This window comes from Molothrus aeneus, chromosome 5 (assembly GCF_037042795.1).
Source record: "Molothrus aeneus isolate 106 chromosome 5, BPBGC_Maene_1.0, whole genome shotgun sequence".
NCBI lineage: Eukaryota > Metazoa > Chordata > Aves > Passeriformes > Icteridae > Molothrus > Molothrus aeneus.
Window position 1 is genome coordinate 66,993,357 of NC_089650.1, and position 25,167 is coordinate 67,018,523.

General features: G+C 45.9%; 1 long non-coding RNA gene across 1 annotated transcript in view; it reads right to left on the reverse strand.

Moving 5' to 3' along the window:
• Positions 1-19,568: 19,568 nt before the first annotated feature.
• The window catches only part of LOC136556812 (uncharacterized), a 115,541-nt gene continuing 109,942 nt past the window's right edge, over positions 19,569-25,167 (reverse strand). The window contains exons 4-5 of the long non-coding RNA XR_010783700.1: positions 20,570-20,654; positions 19,569-19,952 (exon numbers count right to left, since the gene is read on the reverse strand). This is a non-coding gene — a long non-coding RNA (uncharacterized lncRNA). The remainder of the gene's footprint in view (positions 19,953-20,569; positions 20,655-25,167) is intronic.

Consider the following 25,167-nt stretch of genomic DNA (forward strand, 5'->3'; position numbering starts at 1 on the left):
ACTTGTAACTGACCAGAGTCTCGACACAGCTGGACTGGGATTGGTCATTAAATGAAAACAATTCAGATGGAACCAATCAAAGATGCACCTGTCATGTTCTAAAGCAGCAAAACATAGGGAGAAGTGATCAGATAATATTGTTTACATTTCTTTTCTGAGGCTTCTCAGCTTCTCAGGAGAAAAAATCTGGCAAAGGGATTTTTCAGAAAATAGCATGGTGACACATGCCCACCATCCTTTTCCTAAAACAGCCTCATGGAGCAGTGATGAGGGGATGGGTGAGGATGGAACAGGGACAGAGCTGGACTCCAGTCTAGTGTCTGGGACACTCAGCTTGGAAAAAAAGCTGCCCCAAATTCCTTCTTTTCTGATAAAACACCCAAAACTCATTTACAAATCATGATTCCTTGCTCTACACAGGGTCTCTCCTATGGTGGCCAAAAGCAGCCATGTCCTAATAAAAAAATCTGTACCTTCTGCCAGATGCAATCTCTGTGATGCCTCACCACAGAGTTTGTTTTTTTTAACTTTAAATTCCAAAACTTCTGTACACTAAATATTTTCTTCAACAAACCTGTTTCTCTCCACAGTTTTTCTAGGCTCTTCTCATCACTGTTTAACAGGTAGACTCCTTCTTGAGGAGCCTTGAATATACTTTCTATTAAATTTTAGCCAACCTCAAAGGTTGTTCCATGACCCAAACCATGATCCCAATATCTATTGTCTGTGATTCTCCAAATGCCTCATTCCATGCCCCAAAAATGTGTTTTGGAGTTTAGGGGGCTTTGCATCCTGGTCCCTGGGACCCACCACCCATCCCATAGCAGTGCCTAACATCCCCTCCTCTGCCCAGCTCAACATTTGCAGCCACCTCCCCAAGCCTGAGCCTCCTTGTGCTCCCATCACCTGGGGACTGGCACCAGCTCTGGAGGAGCATCTCCAGGTCCTGCATGTCCCCATGGCAGCCCTGCAGCCCCTCTGCAGGGTGGACACATCGAGGGATCATCGCTCCAGGTGCCTCTGGCAGCCAGGCCCCACCACCATGGCTTGCTCACTCTGATTTATCCTCTCCCTGATTGACTCCCTGCCTGTTTATTCACCGGGGGGAAACTTCCCTTTCCCTCTTAATTGTTTCTGTTCCTGTGCTTTCTGCCTCATCACTGCCTTGTTTCGGGAAAAGGGGCTTTTTGGGGAGGTGATTCATTGCTCTGTGGATTTTCCTGCACACTCAGTTCATCAGCTGCCCCATCCTCTCCCCCTTGCTGCTGCTTCCCCCAGCTCAGCCATTCCCCAGAGCAAATTGATTCACCGTTGAGGTTTATTTTTGGCTTCCAGCTGTTGGGCTCCTTGCAGCTGCCTAAAGCTGGTAAATTCCTCTCTGCTCCCCCAGAGTCTCTCCTCCTCCTCACTTTCCTCCTGCTGCTACTCCTGGCTATATTCCTCCATCTAATTCCCCTGCTGCCTTCTCCATGCAATGTTTAATGGTCTCAGCGTGCCCCACCGATGACAACCAGAAGCCGGAGGGCAGCAGGACATGTGGCATGAGCAGGGCTTCAGGGTAAGGTGCCACCAGCCTCTGGGCACCTGGTTGAAGGGCTGCCACCCCTTCCCTGGTCCAGGCTGAGCAAGATCAAGCCTATCCCTTCATTCCTCCATGTTCAGAAGGAATAAAATTCCGTAGCTGCGATTTACCTGAGGTGATGCCACAAGCACAAGGTGTCCTGGGTGGCTTTAACCACCAGATCCAAAGGAGCTGCTGTCTTTGGAGATGTGGAGAGGGGGGATTTAGGTAGCCTGATGCCAACTGCAGCACCCAAAGCCAAGCCCTGGGTCTGCAAATCCCCCAGCTCAGCTTTCTTTAATCCTGGAGGTGTCTCAGTTCTGCAATGCCCTCGGCACAAGGGAGATCCTGGCCAGGCAGAGGCTGTGTCCCAGGCAGTCCCAGGGAGCTTCCCCTGACCCTTCCCTTGTGTCAAACCCTCCAGGATGTACAAACTCCTGCGGGGTGCCAGCAGAGGGGTTTGGTCCCTGGGTGCTCTCCAGGCCACCCACCACAGGAACCAAGGCCCCCCTTGGACCACAGGACACAGTGGTGGTGGGCTGAAACCCACCCTCCTCATTTGGGTAACAAACTGAGCTCAGCTTCACCCTTTTGAGATTTTTTCCTCACTCCTGGGGCTCTCCTTTGAAATCCTTCCCATTTTCCAGCCCCCTTTTTGCAGCATGGACCTGGGCACAGCATCCCTGTGCCTTTCCCCACATGCTCTCCCTGTCCTGGTTTGGCATTCACTCACAGTAGCCCTTAGCTCAGGTGGTGTTTGTGTCTCCCATTTGGGTGATTATTGACCCAAAACCTGGGTTTTAGGGATTTTCCACTTCCCAAGTGCAGGTGCTCTAGCATTGGATCTCATCCCAGACTGTGCCAAGCTCAGGTTTACACAGCTGCAAGCACCAGGCAATTCATCTCATCCAGTGACTTGTTTTTTCCCCCTATTTTTGCCCAGCAAACAGTTTCTTCTCCAATTCCATTTCCTCCTGGGGCTCGATGAAGTAGCTGGGAGCACAGATCCAAGCCCAAGTGGGCACTGCTGGGAGCAGACCTTCACCCAACCCAACATTGGTGTTGTGCTGGGTTTGATGTGGGAACACAGGGATGTTCACAGCCTCTTCATGAGAGGACAGAAACTCAGAATCACAGAACAGTTCGGTGTGGAAGGGACCTTAAAGATCATCTAGTTCCAGCCCCCAGATGATTTAGGGCTAAGCTGAGCACCTTCTGGAAACCTGACCAGGCTACAAACCATGTTCTCAGGTGTGAAATCCTGTAAAAATAAGCTGCACTATCACACCTTTCTGCTGTCCAGCCTCCACCAGGCACAAATTCCACAAACTTCTGCTTTCCCCTCGCCCGAATCCGCTCTGCCGTGACTCTGCACGCCTGGTTTTTCTCCACTAGGTCGCAGCATTAACTTCTGTTTTCCTCTCCTTACTAAACCAACAAACTGGGCACTTTTTTTTCCAGTAGGCAGCTCTGCCTTGTCACCCCTCCGTCCCCTCCTGGTCCTGCACGGGGTTCCCGGGGGCTGCGGTGACTCAGTGTGGGGTGGCCGCAGAGTCCCCTGAGGTCCCTGCAGAAGGGCCTCGGCTCCTATTTGCATCTGGGCTCGCCTTGCTCATATTCATTGTGAAATGAAAAGTGAAAATATTTCTATTAATCGCTAATTACATCGCCAGCATGAAGCCTGGAGGAAGGAGACAATGCAGGACCACCAACGCAGCCCTTATCTCTCCTCCCAGACAGTTCTTTCCCCCGGATGGTGATGACTGAAAAGCTTTTCCTGCTGATTTACAGCTTCATCCTCACGAACTGGCACACAGGAAGGATTCTAGCATGGAAAACACGAGTGGTGTGTCCAGCTCCTTCCCCTGGCCCAACCCTGCTGCCACCCCCTCCAAGGGCAGGATAGGATGCTCTGGGTGTTGTCTCCTGGATGGGGCTGGGACTAGCAGGAAATCTGGACCAGATGCCCCCTCCAGGGCTTCACATCTCCCCCGTCCAGCACTCTGGAGGTGTCTGGTTTGGGGGGAGTTGTGAGCTGCTCTCTGGACCCCTCCACATGGACAGAAAGGCCCCAGCGTAGGAGACAGGGCTGGGTCCCATGGGAGATGCTGCTGCTGGTGACTCATCCCCCACAGGTGTGCCCACGGATGCTCTGGCTGCTGCCCTGGTTTTGGGGGAGCACAGCAGGGTTCGAAGGAGGCTTTCTGTGCTTTCACTATGAGCAAAAGGTGCTGACAGTGGGGAAAAAGCCCTGCACAGCCCTGAGGAGCTGATGATGGGCTAAGAAGTGGCTACAACACAGCCAGATTCCTCCCTGTCGTGCTGGACTGTGACAAAAGGCACCAGGGGCAAAGTGGGACACAGGAGGCTGGGGCTGGATGTGGGAGACACATCCAGCTCTTGCTGGGAGACACAGCTGCCCTGGGACACAGACCACCTAACCTGTACCCCCCATACTTCGGTGATTTAGGGCCAGAAACTGGCTGACACCCTGGCTACAGTCCTGCTCAGAGTGGGAGGCTGGACTTCAGATGGTCCTTGGACCCAACATTTCTATGCAAGTTTGATTAAAAAAAAAAATTGGTTTTCCTGCTTCTGTGTGTCCTCAAGCTGCTTTTGTGCTGTCTCTGCAGCCCTGTGCTCTCCAGCTTATGAAATACTGGTGTTTCCAACAGCAACAGTGATGCAGAGATCCAGAGGTGGAGGAAACAGCAAGGAGGAGCACAGGAATCCCCTGCAGCAGCAGGAAATGCCTGGACAGATGGGTGCCAGGTCCCCTTCAGAGCCATCCAGGCATTGTTCCATGGTGAATTACCATTCCTCCTGCTCCCAAGTCCTCCTCAGCTCTCTCCTACTCAAACCTACACTCCAGGGGCCTTCTGAGGTCTCAGCTCACCGGCGCTGTGCTCATCTCCCCAGCTCCTGTCCTGCATTTGGGATAGATCCTTTGCAAACTCACCATCACTAATGCAATAAGGCACTAATGCAGCCTCACAAATCCCCCCCTCACTGCCCCACTGCTTCCCTCTGCCAAAGCCAAGTGTGAGGTGCTGAGGCTGGAGAGTGTTTTCAGACATGGGACACAGTCAGTCAAAGCCTGCCTGGCCAGAGGACTCTGCAGCAGAAGTGAAAGGTGGATGTGCTGCTCCAGCTTGGAGGGAGCCCAGGACACGTGTCCTTGTGCGGATGGATCCGGCTGTGCCTGGGGCACTGAGAGCACACAGTGTTCAGCACTGCTGTTCCCAAGGGCTCCAGGGGCTGGAACATCTCAAGAGGAGCACTGCAGCCTCACCCTCAGGGTTTTCCTGGCCTTTGACCAAGTCCCACAAGTACAAGCTACTCCCAACACAAGAAGCACACGCTGGGTACCGCCGGCTTCCCTCTGCCCTCCCACTCCTGCCGTGCTCTGCTCTGCTTCCCCAAACACAATTCCTCCATAGCTGCCTCTGCTAAAGCAGCAATGGGCCCAAGCCCTGAGCACCTGAGGTAACCCCCAGGTTTTTTTATCCCAGATCCAGCTTCTTTGTGCTGCCCTTGCTCTGTGACAGGGTTCACAGGAGCCGCAGAGGGTAGGAGAGGTGAAGACATCTCCACATTGCTCATGAGTACTTTGGCTTGAATCATGTCCTGCTCTCTTCTTCCAGACCTGTGGCTTTTTACCTGCAGTGACCTTCCCTGACTCGTTGTTTACCTTGAGAGAAAGGGAACATTTGCTGCCTAGAGGAGCTCAGCTACAGCTTTTCAGTCAGCGATGAAAACACTCAAAAGCTAAGAGCAGCATTTGAATTTAAAAGTCGTAATTACAGCGCCCAAGAGGCAGAAGTTGGAAGAGGGCAATGAACAAAGCAGGGAGTTGGAAGAAAACAAAGAAAGGCATGAGAGGAATCTCTGCTTTGAACACAGAGTCCTGAATAACTTGCACTGGCTACTTCAAAATGGGCACCCGAAATTAATAGATTCTTTGACCTTCGTTTCTCTGTGCTCTGGTTCTTTGTTTGTAAAGCAGAAACCACAATAGAGCCTCACCAAGGGAAAAGAAAAAAGAAAGAAGATGTCATCAGAGCAACTGTTCCAGCCAAAGCACTCGGATGCTGCAGAGATGAAGGAAAAAAAGCCACCCTAACCCTGAATGGCTTTTCAGCAAGTGAGTACCAGCATCGCGTGCGGGGAGCGGGGCAGTGTCCTCTGGAATAAAAAATACCTCCCAAAAGTGTAATTAAGGATGAACCACACATGCCCACAGGCGTTCTGTGGGCAGCCTGAAGGCAGGCATCTCTTAACTTTTAAATGCTGTCTCAACCTTGTCACTTCTGGGGTTATTTTGATGAGTTTTACGCATAGGACTCTGCCATATTAAGAGCATGTCTATGTATCTCACAAATAACTCTGCCTGCAGAGGAAAGCCTGGCACAAACAAACAGAGCCTCCAGGCTGCTCCCTCTGGTCTAAGGAGCTGGATATTGTGCTTGGGCAATTCCAAGAACAGGTATGGAGAATGGATGGGGAGCAGCCCTGGGGAGAAGGATTTGGGGGTGTTGGTGGATGAGAAGCTCAACATGACCCAGCAATGGCTGATGGCAGCCCAGACACCCCCCAGTCCTGGGCTGCTTCACAAGTGTGGGCAGCAGGTCAGGGAGGGGATTCTGGCTCCTCTGCCCTGTTCAGGTGAGATCTCATCTGCAGAGCTGCCTCCAGCCCTGGGGCTCACAACACAGAAAAAACCAGGGATGCATCGCAGTGAATCGGGAGGAGGCCACAAAGATGCTTGTAGGGATGCAGGCCCTCTGATCTGGAGCCAGGCTGGGACAGGCTGGGGGGAAAAAAAGGCTCCAGGAAAATCTGAGAGCTCCTTCCAGTGCCTGAAGGTGCTCCAAGAGAGCCGGAGAGGGAGCTGGGACAACAGCATGGAGTGACAAGACAAGTGAAAAAGGTTTCCCACTACCAGAGGGCAGGGTTAGGTGGGATATTGGGAAGAAATTCTTCCCTGTGAGGGGGGTAAGACCCTGGCCTAGGCTTCCCAGAGAAGCTGTGGCTGCTCCTGGATCCCTGGAAGGGCCCAAGGCCAGGCTGGACAGGGCTTGGACCACCCTGGTCTAGTGGAAGTTGTTGGGAAGTTGAAACTAAGGGATTTTCAAGGTCCCTTCCAATCCAAACCATTCTGTAATTCTGTTTGGTGATCATCACTGACCACACCATCACATTACTTCACTGGACCTCACTGCCAGATCCTGATGGATTTATTACACCCTGGTCTCTGCAATGGCTGCTCTTGCTGCTATGGAGGATGCAAGAGGAAGGATAAAATCCACATGCCCTTATTCTGGAGTCTTGCTACTTTAAACAGATGTGGGAGGGAGGGTTGGTAAATCCTTGGACAGTTTTTCATCTTGCCTCGACTGGGCTGGGCTTTGGGCTCAGTCTGTTGTCTGGTCCCCTGTCACAGCTGCTGTTGTAATGATTCATCCATCTGGTTTTCTGGGAAAAGAAAATGAGCTAGGGAAATGTTTTTGGTGGTTTTTTTTTTTTTCTGGCTGTATCTTTCCTGAAACAGTTACAACTTTGCACCCACTGGAGTTACGGGGGGAGAAGGAGTCTTACGCATCAGTTTTCACTGGCTGGAGCAGAGACAGAAGTTCTGAGAATCCCATTCCTCAAAGTCAGAGCGTGACAGTTCCGTCCTGAACTGTGTTTCCAAGGAATAAAAAGCACCCAGCAAAACCCAGCAGAAGATCCAGGCTGTATTTCAGTGGGTGCACTGGACAAAACCTCGTGCTGATCACTCCAGGGACACCCGCTCCTTCCACTGGCTCCTCGCCTGCCTGAGGAGCTCTCCAGAAATGATGTGGGATGAGCTGTGAGGAGGCAGCTTGGACACAAATCCACGTGGAAAACACAGATACTGAAGGTCTTCTCATTGGATTTAAACAGTTACTCTCATGAGTGGTGTCATTTATCATAAATCAGATAGATATTGTGGGGAAAAAATCCAAGGAGATCACACTGGGCAATGTTCAGCCTCAAAGTGCAACAGGAAGCCACACTGGACTTTCTCCTTCTTGGTCTGCAGTGAGGATGAGACAATGTGCCCACCCAACTGGGAACGCCAAGGCCACCCATTCTTGGTTAAGGAAAGTGGCACTGTAAAGTCCCTTTCTCAGCAGCCCTTAAAAGCACTCTTATAAACCAGCCAGCTCCAGAGATGTCCTCCTTCTCCTCACTCCAGGAATGCATCTTCCTCGGTCCAAGCTTGGTTACAGGTTAGACTGGGGAAGCAACAGCCTGCCTGAGAACAATCATTTCTCCATTCAAACACATGTTAATGAATTTCCATCAAAGGGGTTGGGTATCAAAGTTCTTTTCTATGCTGCTGGAGCAAACCTTCCTGTGACAAATTCCTGCCCTCATTCCGGCTCCGTATCTGTTACAAGTGACTCCTGTGAGAACCAAACCCACCAGCACAGGAACTACCCTCCTCGCTGGTCCAGCATCCTTCCTCTCCCGTCCCCCCCTTTTTTTTTTTTAGGTCTCCTTCTCCTCAGCAGCCCTTCCTCACACTTGCCCATTCCATGATTTCATCCGAGGTGGGTGGTGAGCTCGCTCTCCCCCGCGCAGCCTCTTCCCAGCGGCTCCCGGGATCCCTGCCAGCTCCTCTCCACCCACGGCCTCTCCCGACGAGCCCAACCCGTGCCAAGGCAGCATCTCACATCTGCTGGGCTGGCTCGGCCAGGCCAGGGGAGCCAAGGAGAACTCCTCTATCCCCCTGCACCAGTGCCTTCCAGGGCTTGGCACCTCCACCCCTGCATCCCATGGGATCCCATCACCAGGACATGGAGATGGGTCGCTGAAGCGACTCTTGAAGGCTCAAAAGCTGCAAGCCCAAATTTGAGTTTAGAAAGCAGCTTTGAGGGTTGAAAACCAAATGAAAACTGCCTTTTTTTTGGAACACTTTTTTTCCTGAGCTGCTCCTACACATAAAACCTCTGCGTGGATTTAAGCATTCCCAGCCTGGCCAATGCAGGAGCACCAGGCAGTGAAGTCAGCTGGTGCCATGGCTTTGGACACTGTGGAGCTGAAGATGACAAAGCAGATTTGGATCAGATTTTGAATTTTTTAAACCAAAGTGTTAAAATTTAAAGCAGAGCACAGGACAGCTTCTCAAACCTCTCGGGTTATTCCCTCTGCTCTTCTGCCACAATTTAAAAATATTAATCTTTTCACTATTCCTCCCAATGCCATTTCTGTGAGTCCATAAAAGCATTTGCTCCTTGTCAGAGAATTCCGATGGCGGTGATTTATAGGCTTTGCTTGGAACACAGCACGCAAGTACTTCACTTTTTCATTCGCCCTTTCTAAACGTTTTTAACGATCTGCTTCCTCAGATCTGTTTACATTTGGGACATTAAAAGCTAAGCAACAACTCCATTATGAGAAAGAACACCATAAAAATTCCACCATTGCCAGGAAACATCTCAATACAGTGACAAACGTAGCCACGCTCTCGTCCTGCTGCTCATCCGTGGGAAGACTGGTTTATAAATTATTCATGAGTGCCTTAAAATTTCCAGGCTAATCTCAACTAAAAACTGGGGGGGTTTTACACCATTGTTTCACTCCAAAGTTCTCCAACTGGAATTTTGATTTGCATAGAGAAATCTTGAAAATTTACTTGCACTGAATTTCTCTTTCCTTCAAGTTGTGATTTCAGTTCTCACACTGGAAACATAGTGGAGAGTCTTTACATGACAACTTATTTAGAAGCCTGAAAATCCGTGAAAATTCCCATGAATTTCCTGAGAAATTTAGGTTTTTGTAGAGGTGATTTTTAAGCAGGTTTGGATTTATAAGGATTTTGGCACCTTTCAGCAGGCAATCCCATCACCCCATGGTATTTTTAGTAATGATGGACCATATGGGGAACTATCAAGCCATTCTCTTCCCAGTCTGTTTCACAGTAAGGACAGGCAAGACTGAAGATTATATCATGGTAAAATCTGAGGAAATCACTTTGTGGTCCTCTGGAGGCTACTAACAGACCAGCTCACTCACCTGTGCTCGTGGATTTCACACCTGTCAGTCTGTTCTGGGATTTAATCCGCACGGTGGCATTGGAGTGTCTTCCACATAAAATCATCAATTATAAATAAATCCCACTGGGTTTTTATGCAGTAATGTTATAGAAGAACAGACAGTGATGATATTTGAAGCAATAAAGTTAAAAGAGTTGCCTTACATTCCTCTTGCTGTCCATGCTCTGCCATGCGTTGCTTGGCAAACTGTTGTCACAGCCGGCTCCTCCACACAGAGCTTTGATGCCCCTTCCCAGCCACTCCATCCCAGGCTGTGCTGCTCCAAATCAGGGTCAGTGTCTGGCTTTCCAGGCTGGAATCCAGCCAGAGTTACACAGGGCTTGACACACTGATTGCTTTGGAAAAGTAGAGACCGAAAAAACTTCCCTCTGCAACAATATGTGAATAATTCTTCCCTGTGAGGGTGGAGATGCCCTGGCACAGGGTGCCCAGAGAAGCTGTGGCTGCCCCTGGATTCCTGGAAGTATCCAAGGCCAGGCAGGACAGGGTTTGGAGCCATGTGGGATACTGGAAGGTGTTCTTGCCCATGGCAGGGGGATGGGACTGGGTGGGCTTTAAGGTCCACCTTAAAGCCTTAAGGTTCAACCCAAACCAATCTTTGACTTTCACAAGCACCAAAATACTGAACTCAAATCTTTGTGATCCCAAGGCTCACCTCTCCTTTTTTTTTGGTGCCAAGGGGGCTTTAAAAAACTTCTTTGACACAGAGAAAACGGTTTTATTGACTTGCCCCCAGGATAGATCATCTGCTTCCATGGCAGCTTCTCCAGAGAAGAATCCTCTGGGGGAGACAGACATGATGCTGAGAAGGCAGCACAGACAGAAACTGCATATAAAGGGGACTTAAATACCCAGCAATCCAGGCAGCAGAGCAGGCAGCCACGCATCTCTCCACACATCTCTCCATGGACTGTTCTTGGAAAGTTGCTGGAAATCCAGTAGAGTGAGAATGACATCAGGAAAAACATTTTTTGCCTTCTATTTCAAGGAGCTGAGTGGGACTATCTTCTGACCCAGGGTCTGTAACCACTTCACTGACCAGTCCATACTGAACATCCTCTTGCTCAGCAGCAGAGGTGGGAGCACACAGCTGGTCCAGCTTTTCTGCCTGAAGCCCCAAAGTTCAGGATGTTTCCAGAGGAGATGCTCCTGCAGCACCTGGAGAAGAGAACCCAGCAGTTTGATGGACCATTGTCAGAAACCAGGAGAGCAGAGCTGTCCTAGTGATATCTGAAAAGTGACAACCTCTTGCTGCAGGCAGCTTAACCCAGGTTACTTCACTGCCCTCACTGGATCAGATTCACCAGATAGTTAGAAATTCTAACACTATTTTCATTAGGATTACCCAAACAAGGAAGAATTTTCTCTGCTGGCACCTTTACACTGCTGTGAGCTCTAACAGCCTGTTTTACTGCACAGCAAAGCTCTGCCAACACAAGCCTCTGCTGCTTCATACTTAGCAAAGGTCCCAGCAGGACTCAACCAGCCCACAGTAAAAGCCACAATTCCTGAATTTATCCTCCTCCTCATACCTCTGCTGTGTCCTTAGCACACATTTCTGCCCCTGAAAATGTGTGCTAAGGACACAGCAGATCCCACACAATTTTTGGTTAAGAAGTCCCAAATATTTTTGGTTAAGAAGTCTCAAACTGGCTTGAAGGAATCAGGGAGCATCTGGCAGAATATCACAATTTTGTTTCATTTACTGTTCCAATCTTTCACAAGCATCCTATGCCTGCATGTTCCATTTAATGTTGAATACTTTATCAATTATAATGAGAATTATAGTTCTCAATTTATTTGCTGTGAAAACGAAGCAGTTTTTCACTATCACCCCAAGCCCCTGCTCAACACAATCAGGTTATTTTCCTCCCAGATTCCCAATATACAGTGGATTTCACAGAACATCCTTATGTAGAAGCCTAACATTTTGAGACTGTGATGCAAGATCACAAAAATTTCAGACAAATGAATTGCAACAATTGAAATTTTGGCTTGATGTAGTAGAATGAAGTGGTTTCAGGACTCATTAATAAAAAATGTGTACGCTGTCAGACATTTCTGAAATATTTTTGTATTAAAAATTTCCCAACAGACATCATCTTTCTCTCCCTCTCATCCAGCACATTTTATACTAATCCAGAAGTGAGAGGGTTTTTGGAGAAGCAGTTGACTTCCAGTGCTGCTTTTGGCTTAGTCCAAATGTTGATTTCATTTTAACATCATTCCAGAACACTGGCAACGGGACAAACTTCTCTGGCCACGGAAACAATCCCCCTGCACATTGCATTTTGTGACTGCTGCAGGGTCTGTAAATGGGAGGATGGAGCAGATTTGCAAACAAGTAATTTAAGTTCCCCACTGTGGTACCTGACTGGCATTTTGAGACTGGTGCAGGTTTTGTAAGCACCATTTTGCAAAATTGCAAAAATGTCCTAAATCTATGTGACAGGGAAGACCTGTCTTCCAGTAGCTTCACTTTTTGAAAAGGCCAGAAGTTGAGAGCAAATTGGATCAATTAAAAAAAAACCCACACCAAAACAGAACAACTCATTACATACGCCTCCCTCTTCCTCAGATATATTTCAAGCTGAAATGCTTCTGTTTTCATCAGGCATTTTTCTTCCTTTTTTCATCCTTTCTGCTCCTGTTGCTGTAAAGAAGATTGACCATGAGCAGGACACAATCCTGTGTGTGAGCACACAGGCACACAACCAGCAGTGCTCACGTCTGAAAATCTCACTTCTTCCACGAGATCCAAGCACTTGGCAGCTCCATTTTTCTGACTGTAGGGTGCAAAGAACCTCTTGCCTTTCCACAGAAAGAATTAAAATGTTATTAACCTTCTTCACCTGTTTCTGCACCACTTTGTAACTGGTTTGAACCTTAAGATTAGTTTTTGTGTTAACAAGTTTCCTTGAAGTTCAGACGTTTTGATCCTACACTCACAGCACGAGCAGCAAACTCCAAACAGATCTCTCTGCTCCTTCAAGGACTTCCCACAAGAAATCATTTAAGCAACTGTCTGCATGGAAGCTACTTAGGCAGGGGATGTACTTAAAACGTGATGATTACTTGCAAGTCACACTTCCAACACCACTTAATTCTGCACAGCTTTAAACCTGCACAAGAACATCTGTCAAAACCCCTAAAACACGTGGAGCTCTGCATCCTGCTGCAACCCCCCCATGCTGCAAGACAGTCTATGTTTTCCATATTTCAGTAATTTGTTCCATTAATTTAAGGGCTTAAGCTACAGTTTTTGGTACTAAACACAGTGCTCACCACTTCTCAAAGCTCTGCGTGAAAAGAGACAGAGCATGAGGGTGGATTTCATGAATGGATGGAAGCAAGAGACTTGAAAGAGATCACAAAGTCCCTTTTGGTTTTTGATAATCTTAATGAGAAATGAAGACCACCTCATTCCAACCCATCCTGCCATGGGCAGGGACACCTTCCACTATCCTGGGTTGTTCCAAGCCCCATCCAACCTGGCCTTGGGCACTTCCAGGGATCCAGGGGCAGCCACAGCTGCTCTGGGCACCCTGTGCCAGGGCCTCACCACCCTCACCTCACAGGGAAAAATTTCCTCCTAATATCTGATCTAATCCTGCTCTCTGTTCAAAGCCATTCCCCCTTATCCTGTCACTTCTTCTTGCCAAAATTCCTTCTCCAGCTTTCAATATATTTTCATCTACAGAAAAAAAATCTAGAGGGGATCAAAGATAGGTAAATTGCTTCCAACAACCAGCCAGAACCTTAGGAATTCCTCTGAATATTCAAAAGTTGCTCCACTTGTTTAGAAAACCCCTTGTTTTTAGTTACCCCATATGGAACAGTGGGAAAAGCAAGCAGTACATTGCTGAACTTACCAGGACATCCAGGAAAACATCCCCTGCTACAGGGATGCCTTGCTGCAGGTTGGTGTGTGATGTGTTGCTGTAGGTTAGTTGGTGTCATTAACTCCCAAAAAGCTGAATGCAAAATGATCAGCTGACTGAAGGATGATTTTCAGAGATTGTCTTCATGGATAATGAGATCCTGCTGGAACTGGGGACAGGACCCATCTTTGACTCTGCCTCCAGCCAGCTGTGTCTCTGAACAGCTGAAATTTCAGAATTCATATATATTAAACACCCTTGGAGAGGTGACTCAGGCTGTTTATGGCTTACTCTGTAAGGAGTGTACAAGAGGAGAATGGAAGAAGCTCTCAGGCTGGCAGGGAAAACCTCCATGAGATCTTGCTTTCAGCACGTCCAGAGTATGGGAGCTGCAGATTGGAAGGTTTCCTGCTGCTCCTTTTATTTCCTCATACCTCACAGACAGATCATTAAGCCAACAGGGTGGGGTTCTTCTCCTTTGATCCAAAATCCACACTGGGAAAACCATCTCCCTTGATCTTCCCTCCCAGCACTGTAAGGTTTTCCAAACCATTTCAAGGATCATCTTCACACAGAGGACCTAAACCAAGATCTTGGGTTATACATTTTTACAATTCTCCACCTCCCAGAGTTTAAACTTGTAGCATTTCTGCAATTCCATTCATTAAAATAACACACTTCCCTGTTTTCATACCATTAAAGCTTCTCTCTGGAGCCTCTTCTGTGAAAATTCTCGAGGTGCAATTCCCCAATCACTATAACCGATTTCAAATGGTGCTAGAAATTATTATTGACTCTGAACACCAAAAGAAATCAGTCATCCTCTAAAGGGGTTATGGAGATCTGCAAGGATGAAGACAGCATTTCACATTGGAGAATCCCCAAATACTTGATATAATTCTTATCAAAGCACTGGTGAGAAAACAGAGGTTCAGACAGTGAAAATTTTCAACATCAACCATTGGATACATTTTTTAGTATAGTAAAATACTTCAAAAAAATATAATCTTGAAAGACTTCTCCAGATTTCAGCAGACTTGGACAATATGACCAAGCACCTGTGGTCTAATTCTCAGTTGATGGCCATTTCCATGAGCACATCCAACCACCAACCTGCACTCTGGCAGGTCTTGTCACACAAAATAAATAACACATTCTGATCTGCCAAACATGCCACAACAAAGAGCCAAACACACAGGAGGGATGCAAACAGCATCCAGAACTCCCAGTGCTTCAATGCAGAAATTACCTGTTTCAAATTTGATTGTCTGCCTTGTACGATACATGCACAAAGTATTTACAAGTGTGATGGAGCAGTAAGAAAAATACATCTAGGTAAGGCTGAAAACAGGTTTGGAGTTAAGAATTTAGAGCACATGTAGTTCTCTCCTTATTCTTCAGCATGTTGTATAAACTAGTTGTAGTAGTTTTCACTAACTGGGGCATTAAAATCAACACCTTCAATACTGAGTTACAATTCTGTATTTTACTTTTTTGCCTCGTTTCTGTCTCAAAATCTTCTTGGGTTCTGAAGCTGTTGCTCACCACTCACAAATATTATAAACATGATGAGAGAAGAATTTCTGCCTTTGAAATGACTCTGGGCATTGCTCTCCCAGGGGTCACCGGGGTCACAGACCCACTGAGGGACTTTGTTTGGTGGTGGTGGTTAACTGGAGTGGCAGAACCACAAAAGGAAGATGTTGACTTTCTCTTCTTTTCCTCTGAGGCTCCCGAGGGTCCATTTCCCTGATGTAGGCAGGCATTCTTCCTCCAAGAACACTGATTTCAAATGGTGCTAGACAATGAATAGTTAAATCTAAACCACCATATGAAACCAGCTTCCTGAGGGAGCTTGAGTCTAGCTGGGAGGATATTCCTGTAACAATAAATTGGAAATGCCACAGAAGAATACCTAGCCACGTCGGGTTTTTATTTTTCCTGTTAAAACAGTTGATGCTTTTTTCTTATTCTTACCCTTGATTTTGGTTTGAGTTACTCAAATGCTCACTTCTGTTTTCTATTACAGGGCTACCAACAGCAAGAGAATTGCTTGCAGCAGTGTCACTCAGAGGAATTTTGTTAGTCAAGCTTGAACAACATTGTTAGTACAAGGCTTTAACAAGGAATGAAGGACCTTCATCCTGCTTGTGCTGCTGTCTTCTATTAACACATTCTGTCTGCTGAGCTCTGCCCACAGCAAGACTAGAGCCAGACACACCAGCAAGGGCAGCACTGCTGCAAAACTCCCTCTTGTGACAGCAAAGCACGTAAGATGTTACCAAATCTTCATTTCAACAGCAGCAGCACCAAGACCAGCATGTGACAGAAGTTGAACATAGGTGCCTGAAGGCTGAATATTCATCCCAAAGGTGTGCAGAGAGTCTGGAAACCTGCCCACCTGTCAGCAGGCTCTGGCTGAGGTGGGATTTGCAAATTAGGGGAAAAGTGTTTCTCCAAACCTAACGTTAAGGACTGAGTTGATTAAGGGCTATTCAGACCTGGCACTTAGCACCTGGAGCCAGCACAGCTTCTAAGAAGTCTGACAGAGGGTTGTTTCCTGGAAATCTGCTAGTGAAGTGTGTTCTAGACAATTTACTCCCTTTCAAAGAGATTTTTTTTCCTTTTTTCATAAGCTCTCTGCAGCCCCTCATCTCAGCTGGCAGAACAAACATCAGACCCAAAGCCCATCGGCAGAGCGATGTCGAGCAAGTCTTGAGTGTTTGCACAGCCCTGCTCTCAGTGCCATCTTCTGGGAAGCACTCAGGTCCATCACAGCCTCTCAGAAAGGAACAAATCACCCCTGGGCAGGGGCACAGAAGGCACCACAAAGTGCCTGCATGGCAGAGGGAGGCACAAAGACACCGTGTGCCCCATCTGGTGCAGAACAACAGCTTTAAGGAAAACAACCCATCAGAGCAGGCTGGGCCTCTGCAAGCAGGCAGTTCCTGCAGTTACTGGAAGAGCTGTCACCACGCCAGGCCACATCAGCACTGGATTTATTGTGCAGCTTTTCTGTCCAGAAAGTGCCTGTGTGGAGCAGAGCAGGCAGGAAGCAGCAGGACAGAGCTGTGCCCGTGTCCCCGGGCTCTGCCCTGAGCATGCAGCTGCCTGGGAATCTTCCACACGAGCTCACAAAACACTAATGGGTAAAATGAAGCTGCTTTCAAGGGCAGGCAGAACCAAACTCTTTTTTCCTTCAGCCATGCAGAAGTCCAGAATTTTGCCTTGCTGAAGTGTTTTCAAGAGGGTGAAGCATCTTCTTTTTTTCCCTCCTGCAGTTTGTTGCACCTGGGTATGCTCCATACCTGCCTCTGGAAGCCCTGTGAGAGCTGATTTAGGTTGACTGGAACCACAGAACCACTGAGGTTGGAGAAGACCTCCAAGATTACTAAGTTCAACCTTTGATTTAATACCACCACTCTCACTGAACCCTATCATGAAGTGCCAGGTCCACTTGTTTTTTGAACACTTCCAGGGATGGTGACTCCACTGCCCTCAGCCTGCTTCAGTGCTTCACCACTCTTTCAGTGAAGAAATTTTTGCTAATGTCCAACCTGAACCTCTGCTGGTGAAACTTGAGGCTGTTTGCCATTGTCCTGTCCCTTGTTACCTGGGAGAAGAGGCTGATTCCCACCTCACCACAACCTCCTCTCAGGAAAATGTTGGTCTTCAGGTAAATAAGGTCATCCCTGAGTCTCCTTTTCAACCCTCAGCCAGTCCTTGTAGAACTGACATTCCAGACCCCAAACCACCATGCAAGATGACCCCATCTGTCGAGTCCTGAGGACAGGCAAATATTCTCAATCTCCTCTTCAGGGAGCAGAAAACCACATTAAAAAAAAATAATTACACCTGTTCCTCAAGTTTCATCACCTGCTGACACGCAGCTCAGACCAGGAATCCAACTCCTGAAGAGGGAAAATCAAGCCAGTGTGGACATTCTCACAGGGGTATCTGTCAGCAGCACAGCTAACACACTCCTCTCCAAGAAAATCCTCATGGGAAAAGCCCAAGAAACCAGAGATCCAGCTGTTAAACAAGGAAAGCATGGACAATTCACAAACTGTCTCCCCTGGACAAGGCTAATTCCTGCTGCAGCATCTTTTCCATGCAGTTGCATCCACGACATCCACAAATTTGAAGCTGAGGTCCAACAGCCTGGCTCTGCCTTTACCACCAGCCTTAGGATGGTTGCAGACCATAGCTTCTCCATGTGGCTATCCAGAGAGCAAATTCTGCCATTTAATATCATTTGCACTTTTGAAGAAAGCATCTTTCAAAACTTGCAATAATTCTGCGTGCTCCTAGAGCAGGGTAATGAGAAACACACTGCCATCAGGGCTGTAAACTGTCATTTCTAAATTGGAAAACCAAATGAACTGCAGATAGAGAGCTATTGTGCTGCTCCAGGATGCCTCCTTCTAATTAGGTGCTGGAAGTTTTAAAACATTTTCAAATCCTGGACTGCTCCATCCTTCCCAGATTTAATGATTGAAGAGCTGAGGGCAATTTCCTCCTTGAACTGGGAAGAAGAAGAACAGAGCAGTTAGTGTCTTCACATTTACAAGTAAGAACTTGGGAAACAGGAAAGAACCAACCCAGAATTCAAGGACTTAGATAAAAAACTGTAGATGGAAGAACATCTGATTACACTTAGGTTTCTGCAGTTACAAATTAAGTGTTCTGTAATCCTCCAAAGAAAATTATTATGGGAATGACATGTCAGTGACTTTAGCTCTAATCTTACAAGCTTCATAATTCATGTTTTTATTTGACATTGATGGGATCACTTGAATGAGTAAAGTTTTGTCTGCAATTACAGCACTGCAAGAATGAAGTTTACAAAGGCTTTGTTTTGCTGCTGAATAATTCCAGTGATTTACAGGTGGTTTAGCTGCATTTAAACACTTAGTAGGGAACCCTCTCTCTTCTAATGATGAAGTGCAGAATTCCTGCTCTTGGAATGACATGAGAACTGTCTATGACTCCAAGTGTCAGCTGTGGCCACTTTATCCCATTCATCAGGGATAATCACACAGAGCATGCACTGGGTGTGACTTGGAAAGACTTCCATGGTGGACTAATGATTCTGTACAGGAAATTCATTAAAAAATAAGTCCTACTGCTTCCTTTCCATGCCCTGCCATAACAGGAGCTGTGTAAATGGATTTTGTTAGAGCTGCACTCACGACAGCTTTATGATCCATCTGAAAGGCAGAGCCAGAATCTGCAGACAATGTCCTGTGAGAGCATCACATCTGACAAACTGCTCAACTTGCTGGAACTTTTTAAATCCTTTTTTTTAAAATTTTAATAATAAAATGTGGAGCTGAGGGAAGATGACAGAGTGACAAGTCTGCAGAAAGGCTCTGTCTGTACCATGGGAAGGGACTGTGTGAACTTCCTACTTAATGTCTGGCCATGGATCTCATTTATGAGCTGCTGCAGACACCCCATGGCATGATGGAGATGGAGGAGCCACTGAGAAATTATCCATCAACTGAAAAACCAATTAATACAAACTGCAGTGAGAAAGAACTGTCTACCCAGACAGAAACTGGGATTGTGAAGTCAGTTACAGATGTCTTTAAGGGATTTTTTTTTTTGGTCATTTTCAACTTGAACTTAAGCCACAGCTATTGGGGAAAAGCTGCTTCATCTTTTCTTTTTCTGCACCATCAATCCCCCAGCGTTTTCACCACCAGCTTAATGAATTCCAACTATCAAGAGAGCTCATCCGCTCTGTAATTTGTCTTTTTTTGTTCCCTTCACTAAACAAGCAGGAAAAATGTTTTTAATTTGCAATGCTGAATAAATACCTGTGTTTGCCAAGACTTTATTGACATTCATGGCTGTCCACAAAGCTGACTGACTTCTCACAGAGATGGTTTATCTCCTCAAGTAAAAAAAAAAAATAAACCTGCCCTAACAAGAAGATGTTAATCTTCCTTAATAAAATAAATGAAAAGCAGTAGTTCAATAAATAATCCTGTGGCTAGTGAAAGCCCTTCATTCAGGATATGGTCCCAGAGCAGATTTTTGTTGACAGCAAGATCACACGGCACTGGGACACCCTCCAGTGCTCATTGCTGCCTCTGATGCTGCATTTCTTGTCACCTTCAGCAGTACAACACGACTGCCTGTGGGCCATGAAATTCATTCAAATGATTCTAATACAGAGGGAAAAAATGAGGAGTTTCTTTTCTTGAGCGAGTGATTTTCAGTCACCTGGTTTTCCACAGGGTCAGGGAAGAGGTGGCACTGCATTGCTGCTGAGCTGGGAATGAATGGCTGGGAGTGGGCAGAAAGTGATTAAGCTGGCACTAGCAGAAGACATGAACTGTGGAATTACACCTTGGATAGCATCAAATCCCATCTCTCTTGCTCAGCTGGTCATGAGGAGTTGAGATGAGTTTCAGCCTGCAAGGAAACACAGTTCTTGAACTTTCACAAGAAAATCAATACACTGAACTCCTGAGGTTCTTACTCAAGTTTTACTGGATTTTTACACAAGGCTCAACCTTCCCCACAGGCCTGTTTGCCTGAATTTTTCCTTTTGAATTTCTCTCACTGAACAATTCTGTCATTTCAAAATGAGCCACGTGCAAGAAACAATCAAAGCCTCCACAGCTGGAATTTAACATCATCAGAAGGTGTGTGGTGGCTTGATATAAACAGCAAGAAAAAAAAGGCATTTGGATCATTTGGGAGGAAAATAATAACAAACCATTACTGAAAAGATTCCTACACTGATAACAGTACTTCACATTCCTTCCTGTGCTTTGTTTAGCTGCACTGAGAAGTGCCATGAAGTGAAGAGATCTGGGGAACAATCCTCTGGAACAGGCAAAGAGCCCTCAAATGAAGGCAATCATTTCCCACTAGTGAAACATCCAATTTACCCATTATGCAGGCACACCATGCATTTATTTATCTCTGTACTTTCAAAGCTCCTCAAAGCTTTGAGCAGCAAAAGCCTGATGGCTACAAGGTATTTGCAACAGCTGATACCAAGGAGGGGCAGGCATGTGCTGTACCTGAGAAAAAACAGCTTCTACCATGCAAGAGCTTTCTTTGTGTACTTCTGGAACAATTCATTACTGACAGGTTTGTCCTCAGAATCTGGAAGAAGAAAACACCAGAAGTTGTTTGAATTGTGTTGTTCTGCAAAGAGATGAATTAAAACACAACTTGAGAATCATTTTTCCTTTCCTGCAGGTTTTACACAGATTTTTAACCATGTTATGACTCCTCACAATCTGTACTTGTTTGAGAGCACTCACAGTCAGAACAGGTAATCGAGGTGAGCCACTAACCCATCACTAAATACAGGCATCATGCTCCCTTTGGAAAGAGTAATTTTGGATTAGAACTCACCAAAAATTCACAAAAAAAAAAAAAATTGCTGTCTTTGTTTCACAACAAAGTGTGTGTGTAGGCACTCTTAGTGAGATGTAACCAAAATACATCCAAACCTCCTGGCAGAATCCCTCGAGCTGCAGTCCACTTGTGCACTGCCTGTGGCAGTGGTGCCACAGGGAATAATTCTTTGTGGAGGCAGAATCCACGAATAGCAGGTGCCAGAGAATCACCTGCTGCACAGAGCAACATCCTTGACGTAAAAGTTGTCTCAGATTTACTCTGAACTCTGTTTTGAGACCTCACCAGGCTGATTTGGGGGATTAGCAGGGAAGGAAATCCTAAAAATACAAAAGCAGGCTTATCAAGCTGGGGGAAAGGCAGTAAGATGTTTTTGTGACAAAGGCTTCAGAATATGAATTATGCATTACCAAAAACCGACTTCAGTCTGGATGGGAGGAGGGAGATTTCTGTGCATCCAAATCCCAGCACAACAGGCACAAGCTGCTCTGCAGGGAATTACATACATCCTGTACAAACATTATCCATTTGAGAATCTCACTCTCTTCCTTTTTGCCTGAGTATTATTTTGTGCTGATTGTGAGAATCTGAGGCAGAAAACCACAAATAACCTGTGAAATCCTTGGAATCAGTCTCCATCCAATTCAGAGAGGGCTACTGAAACCATAAGGAAGCAGGAACAGTCTGGCTTCAGCCTCCCTCTATTTCTGTCCACATTCCCACCCTGTGCCCATCACCATAGCAGCTGACTGCTCCTTCTGCAGAACACCAACCTTTGGGGCAGCAGAGGCAGGAAAATAGGGGTTTTTTTTTCCCAAATAGATCACCATTTGCTGGATAAAAGAAGCTGATGTATTTTAGAAACTGGACAGGACAGCCATAATAAAAAAAATCTAACTCCCTGTTGATTGCTGAGGTATGTTAATGAGGGTATGATAATGAAGCAGCCACCCACAACAAAACTCACTGTTGATTGTCGAAGTCTTACATTATAAAAACAATATTTTCATTGGCACTGCTGCCTGACACATTTAAAATCATCTCAGTGGGGTCTGGGAGAAAAACAATGGCCATTAAGAATAAAAAACCCAAAATATTTCTTCAGCTTAAAATAGTTCTTCTGACTTACAGCTTATGGGACGTAAGAGTGATGAGCATCATTTTTAGCAACCACCCTGGCACTGTGGCTGTTATATAAGTTTCAATAGCAGCTCTAATCCCAGCCCTGAGCAGAAATGCCCCTGTCATGAAGCACTCCAAAGCTACACCTGCTGTTTGTATCCTGGTGCCATGAGCTGGATCACAGCCACTCCTGTCCCTACAAAGTGAGCTCTCAAAGCCAGGCACTGCTGCCCCTCTGCTTATCTCCAGCACTGGATTAATTTGCACTGCTCCACACTTCATCGTGGCACTTTGTCTGTCAAAGCATGCAAAGTGACCTGGAAGGAACTGCTCCTCTGTATCTTTAAAAAATAACAATAAACAGCACCAAAATTTTTATTAGTCTGTGTTTTTTTTTTTTTTGTCTGATACAACACAAACTCAGACTACTCCGCGATTACCCAAGAGGAAGCGAAATTAAAATTATCACACAGAAAGCAGATAACAATTAAGAAAGATAGGAAGTTCAATCAGACCACTTCAAGTTTTAACCTCAGCTCAATTCCCACGCCTCAGGAACACACTGCAGAGGACCTTTCAGTCAAAGACAAATATTCTGTACTCCTCCCATCACATATGACACTGCAAAAAAACCCTGAAACCCAAGCCAGGAATATCTTCAGAGTGAAACAAAGCACTTTAGAAACCTTCCTTGTTATGCTGAAGAAGCAAAGAAGCCAGATGAGGCAATGAGCAGCCTGGGATAGTGGAGGGTGTCCCTTCCCATGGCAGAGGGTTGGAACTAGATGGTCTTGAAGGTCCCTTCCAATCCAAACCATTCTGGGATTCTATGAAGCAGAAATCAGTATTTTTTACAGATATTCACTTCCTACATTCTGCTGCTGCACAGTGACAAATACATATGTCAGATACATTTATATTCTACATACTTTACAGCAGGAAAAATAACCAGTGCAGAGATCTTACTCCATCAGGGTACTGGAAACAGAAATTATTTACCTTTCAATTTGCACAGATTTATAAGCAGGTTTTCCCTCAAACAACATATTCCTCTAGCATATGCAAGATGCCCTCTTGAGATCAGCACCTGGAATTTATAAAGTGGTTTATTTAAATGCATGTTTGCATTTCCACTTCAGCCTCCCCTCATGAAATGCAGTCACACGGTTATGGTAAAAATCAAGATTTTAGGGATTGATCAATGCCCTGCTAGCCATGCTAAGGACTGGAAGATCCAGGAGAGGAGAGGGATCCTCACTGCATGCTGAGCAAGGATCATCTGGATCAAGTGGTGAGCACCTGGCAGTGCTGCAATCAATCACACCTGCACCACCATGCACAGCTCAGAATATTTACTGATCCTTACTCCTGAACCCCTTCTACTACTCAGTTTGTGCATGTGACTTCTGTGACAGGACAGTCACAGCATGAGGATAAAAGCAGACATTGTGCTTCAATAGTAAACACTGATGCTGGCACACACCATGGAAATTACAGAGCTAATTAGAGGACAACATAATGCTCCATGTATTGAACACAGCCAGGCAAGGCATGGGAAAAGGGGCTGTTGGATTCTGAAAATAAATTTGGTTCTGCTTTGATCTACAACATCCACTGAACAACTTTAGCTGCATTAGAAAAATATGTCCCTGTCCATCAGAAAACATAACATACATCCAAATTACTGCTGATCCTTCTAGTCTCCTCCCCACAACTGGCTCCACCTTTTGAAGCTGCAAACAAGGTCAGCATCTCATAACTGGAGCATTAAAGGAGAGATGAAGTTCTGATTTTCTCTGGGACCTGAGAAACTCAGTTTGTGCAGTAGGTGTTTACCTTCCCAGTGATTTCCAAGGAAGGAAACTACTGCAGCAGGACAGAGATCAAGACACACTGATCTAGAAGCTTCATATAAAACAGAATAAAATGAGCTTGGTTTTCTAGTTTGCTGCCTGAGGCAAGAAAGAGAGACATTAAAAAAAAAAAAAAAAAGAGAAAGTGTAAGGAATAATAAGACAATAAAACCTGATATAAAGGCAGATTAACAGCCTTTCTACTGCAGGCATCATAGGAAGATAAAGTTTTAAAATAGAGGCTTAAACACAAAGGTGTTTTTGTGGCATTTACAGAGGGTTGGCATGGGAGAAAGCTCCTTTCTGTTGATACAGAACTGGGCTGCAGCAGATTGCTATCAAGCCACGTGTACAAGCCACACAAACATCCTGGAAGGAAAACAAAATGATGCTGCACACAGGTGCAGGTCTGGAGCTTGACTACAGAGAAAGAGAGAGCATAATCAAATCCATTACTGCAGTGGAAATCTGGGAAGAAAGAAGATGCAGAATGTGCACACAGAGAACATAACACCACTGTGCACACAAAAAATATGATCAAGACCTCAAAACCCCCAGAACCATGGTTATTCAGTCAGGATGGAATCTCAAAGAGAAGCATGATTGATGCTGTTGGAAGTCTGACCAGTGTGAAAAAGGAAGGATGAAGAACTAGTGTTGATATTTGGTTAAGAAAAAGCAACTGGAACCATCAAAGTTTCCAATGAATTCAAGAGGCAGATGTCAATCTGGAAATGGTGTAGGATGGAATCACAGAGGTGAACCCTAAATTGCAAACGACTGATATAACTTCCTAATTCTAAAAATGTGGCCATTACTAAACTAAGGAAAAAGAAACCTAAAAAAACCTCTAGTGATTCAGTCAATGAGAGATTTCACTGTTTATTCTGCCAGCATTCAAATTCTCCTGTTTGAACACGTAAGTTAATTCATCAATTACTAAATGAGTTCAGTTAGTTCACAGCGTGTAATTAATTTATTCTCCTCTGTTAACAGGCACATCCTAGTGTCACTTTGTAGTATTTTGCAAATTCAATTACTAGACACAATGAGAAAAAGGGAATTTTGAAGGCAAAAAATAAAACTGCAGGAAAGACAGATGCAAAACCTATGGAGATAATGTACAACACAAATAGCATCTGGCAGCAAGGTCCCTTCCCTGCCCAGCAGGGCTGACTGTTCTGAATTAACTTTTCTGTGGTTGGAACAGGTCTGGGAAGTTGGGAGCAGGAGCGTGGCAGCTGCCAGCCCATGGTGGTGTCCCCACAGCCATTTCCCTG